At 35.9% G+C, this 14374-nt stretch overlaps 1 protein-coding gene across 16 annotated transcripts in view; it reads left to right on the top strand.

Moving 5' to 3' along the window:
- LOC105468948 (teneurin transmembrane protein 4) overlaps nucleotides 1–14374 on the top strand; it is a 3228145-nt gene that overhangs the window by 901824 nt on the left and 2311947 nt on the right. For 15 of the 16 annotated variants that reach the window (XM_071075888.1, XM_071075902.1, XM_071075903.1 and 12 more), the window contains one exon: nucleotides 3005–3082. The gene's annotated coding sequence lies outside the window, so the exon portion shown is untranslated. Of the gene's footprint in view, nucleotides 1–3004; nucleotides 3083–6164; nucleotides 6199–14374 lie in introns of all 16 variants that reach the window. The other variant, XM_071075889.1, reaches the window with a different exon arrangement.

Raw genomic sequence — 14374 nt, 5'->3', positions numbered from 1 at the left:
AATATTGTTAACTGAAAAACTGCTAAGCTCAATTAGGTTTTATTTTTTTCTCCCATCTTCTCTAATGTCTACAACAGTACTATTAGCTGTGGGCTATAGTAGGATGGAGCTGGATTTTCTGGACCATCTTCATTTGCTCTCTCTCTCCACATCTGAGCTCATATCCCCCCATCATATGTACCAAGCTCCTTACTATCATCAAGGCTCCACCACAAAAAAAGCCTTCCTTCTGGGCACTGTCTTGACTAATTCCTTTTTTCATAATTCCATTTTTCTTTTTGTTATGATATTGATCAATATCCTATTGACGATGATGTAGAGAAAGATACTTTCCATTATCTGCTCTGGATTTGGGGATGGACTGTCTAGCTGTATCTCAGTGTAGAGGAAGACCAAGTCGAGGCACTAGGTTCCTCTTGAAAGGCAGATCACAGAGTCACTCTGGAGCAGAGGTGAAAGCGGTATCCAGAGTAGAATCAGGTTGACAAAAAGAATCTGGGGCTGAGGTTAAGTTGGGTAGAAATCAATAAAAAAATAAGGTGGTCCAAAAGAAGTAAGGAACAATGTTAGGGAGTGGATCAGACTCCCTAGTGGATCAGAATCGAGTAATTAAATGGTGAGTATTATAATTAGAAAGCGTTTTTTCTTTTTTTTTTTTTTTCTTTAATGTATTATATTTCTTTAGGCTAGGAACAGACTCTAAAAGAATCAGCCTGGACAAAAAGCAACATGGTTATTGTCTTCATCAAAATTGTTATGATTATCATCATCATTATCACCATATTTTCAGAAAACAAAAGAAAATAGATTAGTGTTGCATTGAAATGGTTCAAACAATAGATTAAAATAAAACTTGCTTATTATTGTGCAGTCTTTATTCATCAGGTGATTTATTGATTTTTTTAGATATAATTTGCATAATATACAATTTTACATAAAATAAAATGTACCATATTAAGGGCTTCACTTCAGTGGTGTGTATCCTCCCCCTCTACATATACCTAAACAATCTGATTGTTTTATTATTATTTGACCATGTGTTGAAGAAAACTTTTGATAGTTTCAATCCAAATCTGACTCCTCGTTAATCAAGATTTTACTTAGTGTGTTAGTTTCTTATTGTTGCTCTAACAATTTAGCATAAATTTAGAGTCTTTCTTTAGGGGAGAATTTGTTTCCTGGCCTTTTTCAGTTTCGCAGGTCCCTGCATCCTTTGCTTATATGGTCCCTTCTATCATCTCAAATCCAGCAGCATAGCATCTTTAAATCTCTCTGTGACGGTCCCTCTTACCTCCATCTCTTACTTACACGAACCTTTCTGGTTATATTTGGGCCTACCCAGATAATTCAGAATAATGTCTCTATCTCAAGATCCTTAATTCAATCACATCTGCACAGTCCCTTTTACCATACATGGGAACATTCACAGGTTCAAGGGATCGGAACGTGCACATCTTGGAGGTGGGGAGTGGTTATTCAGCCTACTACATTGAGATTAATATTTATATTTTATATTGCATAAATAATATTATTGTGGTATTTAAGTTCTTCAAGATCTTTAATCTACATGAAATTTTTTGAATACCTCTCTGAATTTCATAGCATATGAAATTTAAATAGCTCTTCTTAAAATGTGTGTTAATTACCTAGGGAGTTTATATTTTTCCAAGCTGTGTAAATTCCATCTGAAATGCATTCTTTTTTCCAATATATACAAAAGTATGTCTATATCACATTATGCATGAATTTTGTCTATGTTACTGAAAATTGGGAAGTCTTTGGGGATGGCCATCTATTTCATTGATTCCTTCTTTCCTCTTCTTCCTCCTCTGTTCTCCTCCCTTCATCTTATCCCTTCTACCTTTCAGAGTACCTGGGATCTCCAAATTCTTCTTTTTCTCTTAGAGAAAGCAGTATATCTTTAAAAAACACCAATTAAAGACTTGAAAAACTACATCAAATTACATTAAAACAAGGGACCTCTATTTAAGAAGTTTCTGTGTGTATTTAAAACTGCTGTGGCTGTAGCTGGCAAAATAATGTTTTCCTCCAATTATAAATACAATGCCATAATTTATTTTAAATAGAGATTGTAATCATAGATAATTCAAAGATGGTACTAAGCATTTATATTATTTGGGTACATATTTGATATAGATATTTGAGTAATATCTTCCTGGCATTCCTCACTTACTAATTTAGCTTGCTTTTGTTAAGTATGCCAGACACTTTCTAACTGTAAATACAATAATGAGAAATAAAACATGAAGTCTTATTTCATTGGCCTATATCATTTTTATTGATCTTGTTTACCAATTTGCCATCCATATCTTTGGTTTGCCTATAGCCTTTGGGTAATTGTCTAGTAATTACCCCTGGGGTCGTGGTCAAAGTAAATTGATATTAGTAGCAGGCTTGAGTTTGACACTACTATAAATGGTGTTCATTACCTTAATCTCAGTTGCCATGTAAATAACCATGTGGAAATAAGATATTTCTGAGGAAAAGGTGATTTCGCCAATAAACCTCATAAAGACAAACACAGAACACAGTGAGATCTCAGAAATTTTAGTTTCTTTATGTATCCACAGTGTATATGCACCTTGAAACCAAAGCTTTAAGCTTGGAGGTACTATGTCTCTCTGCTCAGCATATAAAAAGTGATACAAATTAAAATATTTTTGAATGATTACATAAATATATATATCAAATATGTGGTATCTTTCCTTCCCAAATAATTTTTAAACTAGTCATCCAGAAAAATGATGATGATATTTTTTCTATTTTAATTTACTATTCATTTATTTCACAAGTCTTTATCAGCATTAAGCTAGATTCTCTCTACTCTTTCTTTTACATCTCCATGCCCACATAAAACTGGGCTCAGTACACAGTGGATACACAGTAAATGTTGCTGATTGACTGGAAAAAAAAATTATGAGGCCATTATTATTGAAGTTTTCAGGTTTCTTTTCCTAATTTTAAAATGCCTTTTTCATTTTAGATCACCCGAAGTAACTGTCTCACCACATCAATCTATTGATTCTCACTGCATGGAGTGAAGAAGAAACCACCAGATCAGGTATGGTTTCCAGTACTAAAAATTATTCACTCAAAATTAATATGTATTCTGCATTTCAGAGAGGAACACTAAAAATATTCTTACAGTTGAACTTGGGGCAATTGATTTTGGAAGTTACCAGAATTTAAAAGACTTTTTTTTTTTTTTTTCCAAACACAAGACCTCTTTTGTGGAAAAGAAACTATTTATACAAGTACTTTTTGAGGCTTCTACATTGCAATTTACTCCACCTAATAATTACCCTATCAACACATATTCTGTCTAAATGTCTTCAGTCACAGTCCTTCTAACGTAATCTGGGTGTTCATTGTTCTTCTGTTTGATATGCACTGGAAGCCCATGGTGTCTTCTTATTTTAATCAGTATTTGAATGCATTGTCAGTTGACATAAAAACAACAATGATTAGTAGGACAGATGTTTCCCTTAAATGTGAAAATGTAGGGGCTAAAACCACAAATTAACCCCAAAGCTCACAGTCTTTGCATGCATTTTTCAAGAAGTGAGATAAAAATTGTTGTCATGTGAAAATCAGGAGCTCGTCAAAGTTGTAAAGATCTGTAACCTGCAAAATAATGTCATTTTGAAGTAGCTCAACTACCTACTCTGAAAAATGAACAAACAACTGTAGTATGTTGGTAAAATGAAATATTTACCTTTAAAGATGTTGAATTTGACAAAGAAATTGGGAGAAACATTGAAAAAAGAAACAGAACAAATGGAATTTCATGCCAGATGCATTAGTATATAATAGAAGGATTAGAAGACCCTATGAATGGGATTAACACTATTCATTTGTATAGTATTATTTTTATTAATATTTTATGTTTCCTGTGCTTATTGGCTGAGTATGCTATAAAAATCAGTTGTTCATGACATTTAGTTATCAAAAAGGTAAATATCTTACAATAGTTAACTAATTTCTTTCATATTGGTTATGTTTATGTTCTGTTTCTACGTTTATTCCTTAGTATTTTTCATTGAAATTTCTAATTATACCTTATGAGAAAAATTTAAAAATGCAATGTATGTGTCAATGATTCATAGTTAAGGAAAAAGTTGAGGCGAAGGTGATTCCCTTTTCTGCTCTCTCTCTTTTTGTCTGTAAAAACTTTATTTACATAAATTTTGTGATAATTATTTTTCTTCAACCTTCACAGATACTTGTTGAGAATAGATAATGAATAAAGCTGCAAAATAAAAATGAGCAGCTCAGACTGGGGTTAGGCTCTTAGTTAGCTAATATCCCAAGAAACTGTTTCACCTGTGAAAGCCTGTATTAAGGCAGAGCAGCTCTAAAACCCAATTTAGGATGTAAGTTACCATCACTTCAAGAGTTATAACAAGATTTTCTGAATGTAAGTCTCAATCATAGGGCTCATTGTATGATGATCCTTTATTTTTTGACTGAATTGCTTAAACAATTATTAATAAAAGGGATGAGTATCTTTGAATTATAAGGAATCATCCAGCTACTGACCTGCTCAGAGTTTGTAGAAAAACACTATCCAGTTCTCTTTAGATTATTGGGCCGTGAGTCTAATCTGCTCCATTAAAGCTTTATTCATATGCAATTAGAAGATTAAAATGAAGCATCTTTGGAGTCAACACCCATTACATAGTTATCAGTCTTCTTGGTCGAGGTGGTGGCATTACAGTGGGATATCTGTCTCATCATACTTTCCCTATTTCATATCTTACCACCTCCCCAAAACATACACAGTTGTCACTGCTTTTGACTACAGCAGTTCACTTAGCATATACTGTTGTTTGTTTTAATGCCATAAACTTAGCTAAAGACTTTCAGCCAAGCTCACATTTGAAAAATCAAATAAAGAAATAAAGTAATAGTGTTTAATAGTGCATACCATCACCTCCATGACTCTGGGCAAACCTTAAACTCTCCTTCTTCCTACTCATTGGATGAAACTTTCCTGCTGGAGAAAGCCTAGCTCCTCTCACAGGGGGATTTAATATCCTTGTTTTTTTTAATTTTTTTTTATATATCAGACAAAGAGATCTATATATTTTAATTGCTCCATTTGATAACTCTCTGATTATTTGAATCTCCTCATAGAATAAGTACGACATAAAGTTATAGACAAGTAGACTTAGGTTCAAGTCCCATCATTGCCTTTTACTACCTGTGGCTCATGAGCAAGCTAGTTAAATTATTTGTGCTAGAATTTATGCATTTCTGGGTTGGGAATAATAATATTACCTAAAAGAGTTTTTCTAAGGATTGAACTAAAAATACATTTTAAGTTCTTAGTATACTAGGTGACGCAGAACAAGCACTCAAAAATGCTAGCTGTATTATGAAGCTGCTCAAATTATTAGAGTGAGATACACGCGCACACACACACACAGAGTTAGCATAGGCAATAAGAATGGCTTATCTGCTTTCAAATCATTGGAATTGAAAACTTCTTAACACCAAAAGTGCACTGAATATAGCTTGAAGTTTGAAATTTGTAGTGTGTAAGGTCTTTATTGCTATTGCTTATCATTATAATCACAGAAAGCTCCGTATATGGAGCTCAATATTTGAGAAAGCCATGGTAAAAGTGACCACAGATATCATCTAGCCTAAAGATGTTTCAGACTGGATTGTGTTTATTTATTTTGATTTGGTTTGGCTTCTTCTGTAGAACTATATTATATTAAGAGTTCTATAAGGAGAGCTGATCTGTGTGGGAATGAGATTCTTGTCTGTTCAATTCTTGTCTGTTCAATTCCCCCGTGAAGACCATCCTTCAGTTTGCTCTGATCTCCCAGTGCTTAGAAAGCACAGTTTTAAGAACACTGACGTACTTCAGTCCCGTAATTTTTAGGATGGAGAAACCAAAGCTAAGAATAGCGAAGTGACATGCCCAAGGCCACACCAAAAGAGGCCAAGTCTGGGTATGCTGAGTCCTATCTGTGGGATTGTTCTAACTCTTCGGTAGATTATAGTGAAAATTTAGAACAGTAAATATGACTTTGAAAAGTGTGGTTTTCTCTCCCTTTTTACCAATTATCTTTAAAAAAAATCTTTTTAACTTTATTTTTTATTTATTTAAAAAGAATTTTTTATCTCCATAGGCTATTGGGGAACAGCTGGTGTTTGCTTACGTGGGTAAGTTCTTTAGTGGTAATCTGTGAGGTTTGGTACACTCATCACCCTAGCAGTATACACTGAACCCTATTTGAAGTCTCTTATCTCTCACCCCGTTCCCACCCACACTTTACTCCTGAGTCCCCAGAGTCCATTGTGTCATTCTTATGCATTTGCATCCTCATAGCTTAGCTCCCACTTATGAGAGAGAACATAAGATGTTTGGTTTTTCATTTCTGAGGTACTTCACTTGGAATAATGGTCTACAATATCATCCAGGTCGCTGTGAATGCCATTAATTCATTCTTTTTTATGGCTGAGTAGTATTTAATTTTATACACACACACACACACACACACACACACACACATGTCATTCACATATATATGACAGTTTCTTTATCCACTCATGGATTGATGGATTTGTTTCACGTTTTTGCCATTATGAATTGTGCTGCTATAAACATGCATGTGCAAGTATCATTTTTGTATGATAACTTCTTTTCCTCCAGGTAGACACCCAGTAGTGGGATTGCTGAATCAAATGGTAGTTCTTTAAGGAAACTTCACACTGTTTTGCATAGTGGTTGTAGTAGTCTGCATTCCCACCAGCAGTGTAGCAGTGTTCCCTGTTGGCATCTATTTTTTTTTTTATTATTATGGTCATTCTTGCAGGAGTAAGGTGGTATTGCACTGTGGTTTTGATTTGCATTTCTCTGATCATTAGTGATGTTGAGCATTTTTTCATATGTTTATGGGCCATCTGTATATCTTCTTTTGAGAACTGTCTATTCATGTCCTTTTCCCGCTTTTTGATAGGATTGTTTTTTTTTTCCTTGCTGATTTGTTCGAATTCGTTGTAGATTCTGGATATTAGTCCTTTGTCAGACGTATAGATTGTGAAGATTTTCTGCCACTCTGTGGGTTGTCTGTTTGCTCTGCTGACTGCTCCTTTTGCTGTGCAAAAGCTCCTTAGTTTAATTAAGTCCTAGCTGTTTATTTTCATTCTTATTGCATTTGGTTTTGGGTTCTTGGTCATGAAATCCTTGCTTAAGTCAATGTCTAGAAGGTTTTGTTCAACATTATCTTCTAGAATTTTTATAGTTTCAGGTCTTAGATTTAAGTCCTTAATCTATTTTGAGTTGATTTTTGTATAAGGCGAGAGATGAGAATCCAGTTTCATTTTCCTACATATGGCTAGCCAATTATCTCAGCACCATTTGATGAAAAGGTTGTCCTTTCCCCACTTTATGTTTTGGTATGCTTTGTCGAAGATCGGCCTGTTTTTATACCAGTACCACACTGTTTTGGTGACCATGGCCTTATAGTATAGTTTGAAATCAGGTAGTGTGATGCCTCCAGATTTGTTCTTTTTGCTTAGTCTTGCTCTGGCTATGTGGGCTCTTTTCTTGTTCCATATAAATTTATGATTCTTTTTTTCTAGTTCTGTGAAGAATGATGGTGGTATTTTGATGGGACTTGCATTGAATTTGTAGATTGCTTTTGGCAGTATGGTGATTTTCACAATATTGATTCTACCCATCCATGAGCATGGGATGTGTTTCCATTTGCTTGTGTTGTCTATGATTTCTTTCATCAGTATTTTGTAGTTTTCCTTGTAAAGGTCTTTCACCTCCTTGGTGAGGTATATTACTATGTTTTTTTTGTTTTGTTTTGTTTTGTTTAGCTATTGTAAAAGGGATTGAGTTCTTGATTTTATTCTCAGCTTGGTTGCTGTTGGTGTATAGAAGAGCTACTGATTTGTGTACTTTAATTTTATATCTGGAAACTTTTCTGAATTATTTTCTCAGTTCTTTGAGCTTTCAGGAGGAGTCTCTAGGGTTTTCTAAGTAAATGATCATATCATCAGCGAACAGTGACACTTTGACTTCCTCTTTACCAATTTGGATGCCTTTTATTTCTTTCTCTTGTCTGACTGCTCTGTCTAGGACTTCCAGTACTATGTTGAAGAGGAGTGGTGAGGGTGGGCATCCTTGTATTGTTCCAGTTCTAACAGGAAATCCTTTAAACTTTTCCCCCTTTAGTATTATGTTGGCTGTGGGTTTGTCATAGATGACTTTTATCACATTGAGGTATGTCCCTTGTATGCTGATTTTGCTGAGAGTTATAATCACAAATGATGCTGGATTTTGCCAAATGCTTTCTCTGCATCTACTGAGATGATCATGTGATTGTTATTTTTAATTATTTATGTGGTGTATCCCATTTATTGACTTGTATATGTTAAACCATCCCTGCATCCCTGATACGAAACCCACTTGATCATGGTGAATTCTCTTTTTGATATATTGTTGGATGTTGTTAACTTGTATTTTCTTAGGATTTTAGCATCTATATTCATCAGGGATATTGGTCTATAGTTTTCTTTTTTGGTTATATCCTTTCCTGGGCTTTGTAATAATTTAGGGAGGGTTCCCTATTTCTCTATCTTGTGGAATAGTGTCAATAGAATTGGTACCAATCCTTCTTTGAATGTGTGGTAGAATTCTGCTGTGAATCTGTCTGGTCCTGGACTTTTTTTTTGTTGGTAATTTTTAAATTACCATTTAAATCTCACTGCTTCTTATTGGTCTGTTTGGGGTATCTAATTCTTTCTGATTTAAGCTAGGAGGGTTGTATATTTCCAGGAATTTATCCATCTCTTCTAGATTTTCTAGTTTATTTGTATAAAGGTGTTCATAGTAACCTTGAATGATCTTTTGTATTTCTGTAGTGTCTGTTGTAATATCTCCTGTTTCATTTCTTATTGAACTTATCTAGATTTTCTCTCTTCTTTTCTTGGCTAATCTTGCTAATGGTCTATGAATTTTATTTATCTTTTCAAAGAACAAGCTCTTTGTTTCATTTATCTTTTGTAATTTTTTTGCTTCAATTTCATTTAGTTCTGCACTGATCTTGGTTGTTTCCTTTCTTCTGCTGAGATTGAGTTTGGTTTGTTCTTGTTTCTCTAGTTCGTTGAGGTGTTACCTTAGACTGTCTGTGCTCTTTCAGACTTTTTGATGTAGGAGTTTAGGGCTATGAACTTTCCTCTTAGCACCACTTTTGCTGTAACCCAGAGGTTTTGATAGGTTGTGTCACTATTGTTGTTCAGTTCAAATAATTTTTAAATTTCCATCTTGATTTAATTTTTGACCCAACGATCATTCCAGAGCAGGTTATTTAATTTCCATGTATTTGCATGGTTTTGAAATTTCCTTTTGGAGTTCATTTACAGTTTTATTCCACTATGGTCTGAGTGAGTACTTGATATAATTTCAATTTTCTTAAATTTATTGAGGCTCATTTTGTGGCCTATCATATGGTATATCTTGGAGAAAGTTCCATGCACAGTTAAATAGAATGTATATTCTGTGGTTGTTGCATGGAATATTCTGTGTATATCTGTTAAGTCCATGTGTTCCAGGGTATAGTTTAAATCCATTGTTTCTTTGTTGATTTTCTGTCTTGATGACCTGTCTACTGCTGTCAGTGGAGTATTGAAGTCTCCCAGTATTATTGTGTTGCTGTCTATCTCATTTCTAAGGTCTATTAGTAATTGTTTTATGAATTTGAGAGTTACGGTGTTAGATGCATATATGTTTAGAATTGTAATATTTTCCTGTTGGACAAGGCCTTTTATCATTATATAAATAGAGACATTATGTAATGTCACTTTTTGTCTTTTTTAACTTCTGTTGATTGAAGGTTTGTTTTGTCTAATATAAGAATAGTTACTCCCGCTTGCTTTTCTTGTCTATTTGCATAAAATTTATTTTCCCACCCCTTTACCTTAAGTTTATCTGAATCCTTACGTGTTAGGCGAATCTCTTGAAGGCAGCAGATAGTTGGCTGGTGAATTCTCATCCATTCTGCAATTCTGTATCTTTGAAGTGGAGCATTTAGGCCATTTACATGCAATGTTAGTATTGAGATCTGAGTTACCATTCTATTTATCGTGATATTTGTTGCCTGTATACCTTGTTTATTTTTATTGTATTTTTGTTTTATAGGTCCTATGAGATTTATGCTTTAAAGAGGTTCTGTTTTGATGTGTTTCCAGGATTTGTTTGAAGATTTAGTGCTCCTTTTAACAGTTCTTGTAGTAGTGGCTTGGTAACGGTGACTTTTCTCAGCACTTGTTTGTCTGAAAAAGACTATATATTTTCTTCATATATGAAGCTTAGCTTCGATGGATGCAAAATTCTTGGCTGATAATTGTTTTGTTTGAGGAGGCTGAAGATAGGACCCCAATTCCTTCTTGCTCATAGGGTTTCTGCTGAGAAATCTGCTGTTAATCTGATGGGTTTTCCTTTATAGGTTACCTGGTACTTTTGTCTCACAGCTCTTAAGATTCTTTCCTTCGTCTTAACTTTAGATAACCTGATGACAATGTGCCTAGGTGAAGATCTTTTTGTAATGAATTTCCCAGGTGTTCTTTGTGTTTCTTGTGTTTGGATGGCTAGGTCTCCAGCAAGGCTGGGGAAGTTTCCCTCGTTTATTCCCCCAAATATGTTTTCCAAACTTTTAGATTTATTTTCTTCTTCAGGAATGACGATTATTCTTAGATTTGGTCATTTAACATAGTCCCAGACTTCTTGGAGGCTTTGTTCATATTTTCTTAATCTTTTTTCTTTGTCTTTTTGGATTTGGTTAATTCAAGAACCTTTTCTTTGAGCTCTGAATTTCTTTCTTCTACTTGTTCGATGTTATTGCTCAGCACTTCGCATTTCTATGAGTAACCATTGTTTCCTGAAGTTTTTATTGTTTTTTATTTATGCTATCTATTTCATTGAATATTTCTCCCTTCACTTCTTGTGTCATTTTTTTTTTTTTTTTTAATTTCCTTACATTGGGCTTCACCTTTCTCTCGTGCCTCCCTGGTTAGCTTAATAACCAAACTCCTGAATTCTTTTTTAGGTAAATCAGGGATTTCTTCTTGGTTTGGATCCATTGCTGGTGAGCTAGTGTGATTTTCTGGGGAGGTGTTAAAGAACCTTGTTTTGTCATATTATCAGAGTTGATTTTCTGGTTCCTTCTCGTTTGGGTAGACTCTGTCAGAGGCAAGGTCTGGGGCTGAAGGCTGTTGTTCAGATTATTTTGTCCCATGGGGTGTTCCCTTGATGTAGTACTCTCCCCCTTTTATGGATGTGGCTTCCTGAGAGCAGAGCTGTAGTGATTGTTATCTCTCTGCTGAGTCTAGCCACCCAGCAAGTCTACCAGGCTCCAGGCTGGTACTGGAGGTTGTCTGCAGACAGTCCTGTGATGTGAACCATCTGTAGGTCTCTCAGCCATGGATACCAGCACCTGTTCTGGTGGAGGTGGCAGGGGTGGTGAAATGGACTCTTAGATTTCTTAGCTTTGGTGGTTTAATGCACTATTTCTGTGCTGGTTGGCATCCTGCCAGGAGGTGGCACTTTCCAGAGAGCATCAGCTATGGTAGTATGAGGACGAAGAGGAGGTGGTTGGGGCCCTAAAACTTTCAAGAGCATACACACTTTGTCTTCAGTTACCAGGGTGAGTAGGGAAGAACCATTGGGTTGAGGCAGGGCTAGGCATGTCTGAGCTCAGACTTTCCTTGGGTGGGTCTTGCTGCGACTGCTGTGGGTGATGGAGATGATGTCCCCAGGTCAGTGGAGTTATGTTCCTAGGAGGATTATTGTTATCTTCACTCTGTCATGCAGGTTGTCAGCGAGGTGGGGGAAAGCCAGCAGTCACAAGCCTCACCCAGCTCCCACAGAATCCAAAGGGCCAGTCTCACTCCTACCATGTCCCCATCCCCAACGGCACCAAGTCTGTTTCCAGGCAGTGGGCAAGCAGGACTGAGAACTTGCCCCAAGCTACCTGCCTCCCAGTTGAAAAGCAAGTATGCCTTTCCTTTTTCCCCTGCCTGTGGAGTCTGCATACCAGATTCATGCCCTTCCCTGAGTTCTGGCCAGGAGACTTCTTGATCAGTTCAAGTTGTTACAAAGTTCAGTTGGAGATTTCCTTCTCCCTGTGGCCTTTTCCCAATGCCTCTGTCCACCCTCCCAAAGGACACCTATGAGGCCAGGCAGAAATGGTTTGGTAGAGGACCCATCAAGCTCACAGAACTTTTCCCACTGCTTCGTCTACCCCTGCATTTTACTTGGCTCTCTCAATTGACTCAGCTCCAGGTAAGGTTAGAATCTTGTGTCGTAATCTAGACCTTCAGTTTCCCCAGTGAGGGTGTGTGTTTGGGGGCAGATGATCTCTCTTTCCCATTTCCACAGTTTGGGCACTCACAGTACTTGGGATGTCTCCTTTGTCCTGCAGGAGCAGTCTGCTTCCTTCAGAGGCTCTGTGGGTTCTCTTGGGTTTCCTGATTTATACCTGCAGTCGTTTTGAAGCAAAGATTCATGATGCGAGCCTCCACACGCTGCTCTGTCCCAGTCAGAGTTGCAATCTAGTTCTGCCTCCTGTCTGCCATGATCTGCCCAATCCTCCCCGCCCCCATTATCTTGTTTTGGTTGTTGCACATGTATTACTGCAACAGTTCTCCAACTGTGGTTGGAGAATGCATGCAACTAGCAATGCATCACTTTTTAGAACTACAGATTCTTGGGCTGACCTCAGACCTACTGAATCAAAAACGCTAATGGTGGTACCCAGCAACGTATGCTTTAACAAAATCTGCAGGTGATTCTGACATTTCACAAACGTCTGGAAACCACTGCAATTTTTTTTTTAATTAGCTCCACATATAAAATAATTTTAGTTACTTGTCTTGCCTACCAACAACCAAAACACACTAGTAAGAAACATAAAATTCTATAAAGAAAAGAACTGGTAGAGAATGAAACTAAAATTAGCTGATCACCTACTGTAGAGCAAGCACTCTTTAATTTCTCTTAGCTATCTTACTTAATCCTATAGCAATATTCTGAAGTATGCATTATTATCCCAACTTTACTGATGGGAAAATTCAACTCAGAGAAACTAAATAACTTGTCCAAAATCTTTCAGCTAAAAGCTGCAGGTCTAGGATTTGGATTCAGATACAGTTGAATCCAAAGCCTTACTGTATTGAAGCCCAGTGGGTTTCATACACAAATGGAGTGGAATATTTGCAACTTTAGGGAAAAATTATTTCTTTAGATTTTTATTGTCATTATGGAGTGCTTCTATTTTTATTATACTTGGTATATAATATATATCTTTTGATGTTATACCTTTCTTGATGTTACAAGGAAATAATAATTTGACACTCTTACATGAGTATGCCTTTTCTACTCATTTCCATTCTACTTACACCTATTTGAATATTAATTTCCAAATTTCTGAATACTAGCCTGTGACAGGCTAATAATACACATGTATATGTTTTTACTTACTTTAACATTTCTTGTAAGAAATAAATATAGCTCCAGTGTATCCTGTTTGGGACATCAAAAAAGTTTCTGAAAAATGAATCATCACCTTATAATGCAGGAAAAATTATGTAAGTCTTATGTAAATGTAATTACATATAGGAGCAATTACAAGAATATGCACTGTAAATGTTGGAGCCATAATATAGGGAATCACAGGAGGAGAAGGTAATTAAGCATCTAGGAAGAAGTTTATCAATTTTTATGTTTGAAAGAAACAGTAAATTTCTTATTGTGTTCTGCAGAGGGTGTGGTGAATAGGTGGTCTGATTAGGGAAACTCAGGATAAGGAGATACTGTGAACATTAAGATTGTTCTTTTTGTTGAAGCATCTCAGTTCCCAAGCTTTTAAGATTACATGTCAGTTATAGACCTGGCTTATCTGTACTAGAGATTGGTTTGCAGTGAATGGTCAGAGAGGGCAAATTCTGCCCACTCCACATTCTAGGGTATTGCTTGTAAGAAAGTCAGTCACATGGTTTAGTTCTAGAAGACTGAACTTGACTAGACAGGTTGTACTATTGGCTGCCAGATGAAAAATGTATATATATAAGGAGATTAATGCACAGAATTTAGCAGAGAAGTGATTGTAATATCAGCACTTGAAGATTTATATCAAATATTACATCTGAAGCATGATATAGAGCCTCTATATAGGAGAAAAAATAAAAATAAGTTAATATTATCAGATCTGGAAGCCAAAGAAAGCAAGAAATTCAAGTACTCAGTCTTATTGAGGGACAGCGAAGTGTTTGTTTGAGAACTAGATCAGATAATTTTAAGACTTGAGGCACCGAGTACACCTTCTTCCTT

The sequence above is a fragment of the Macaca nemestrina genome, chromosome 12, assembly GCF_043159975.1.
Source record: "Macaca nemestrina isolate mMacNem1 chromosome 12, mMacNem.hap1, whole genome shotgun sequence".
Lineage (NCBI taxonomy): Eukaryota > Metazoa > Chordata > Mammalia > Primates > Cercopithecidae > Macaca > Macaca nemestrina.
This window is presented reverse-complemented; position numbering and strand designations above follow the sequence as displayed.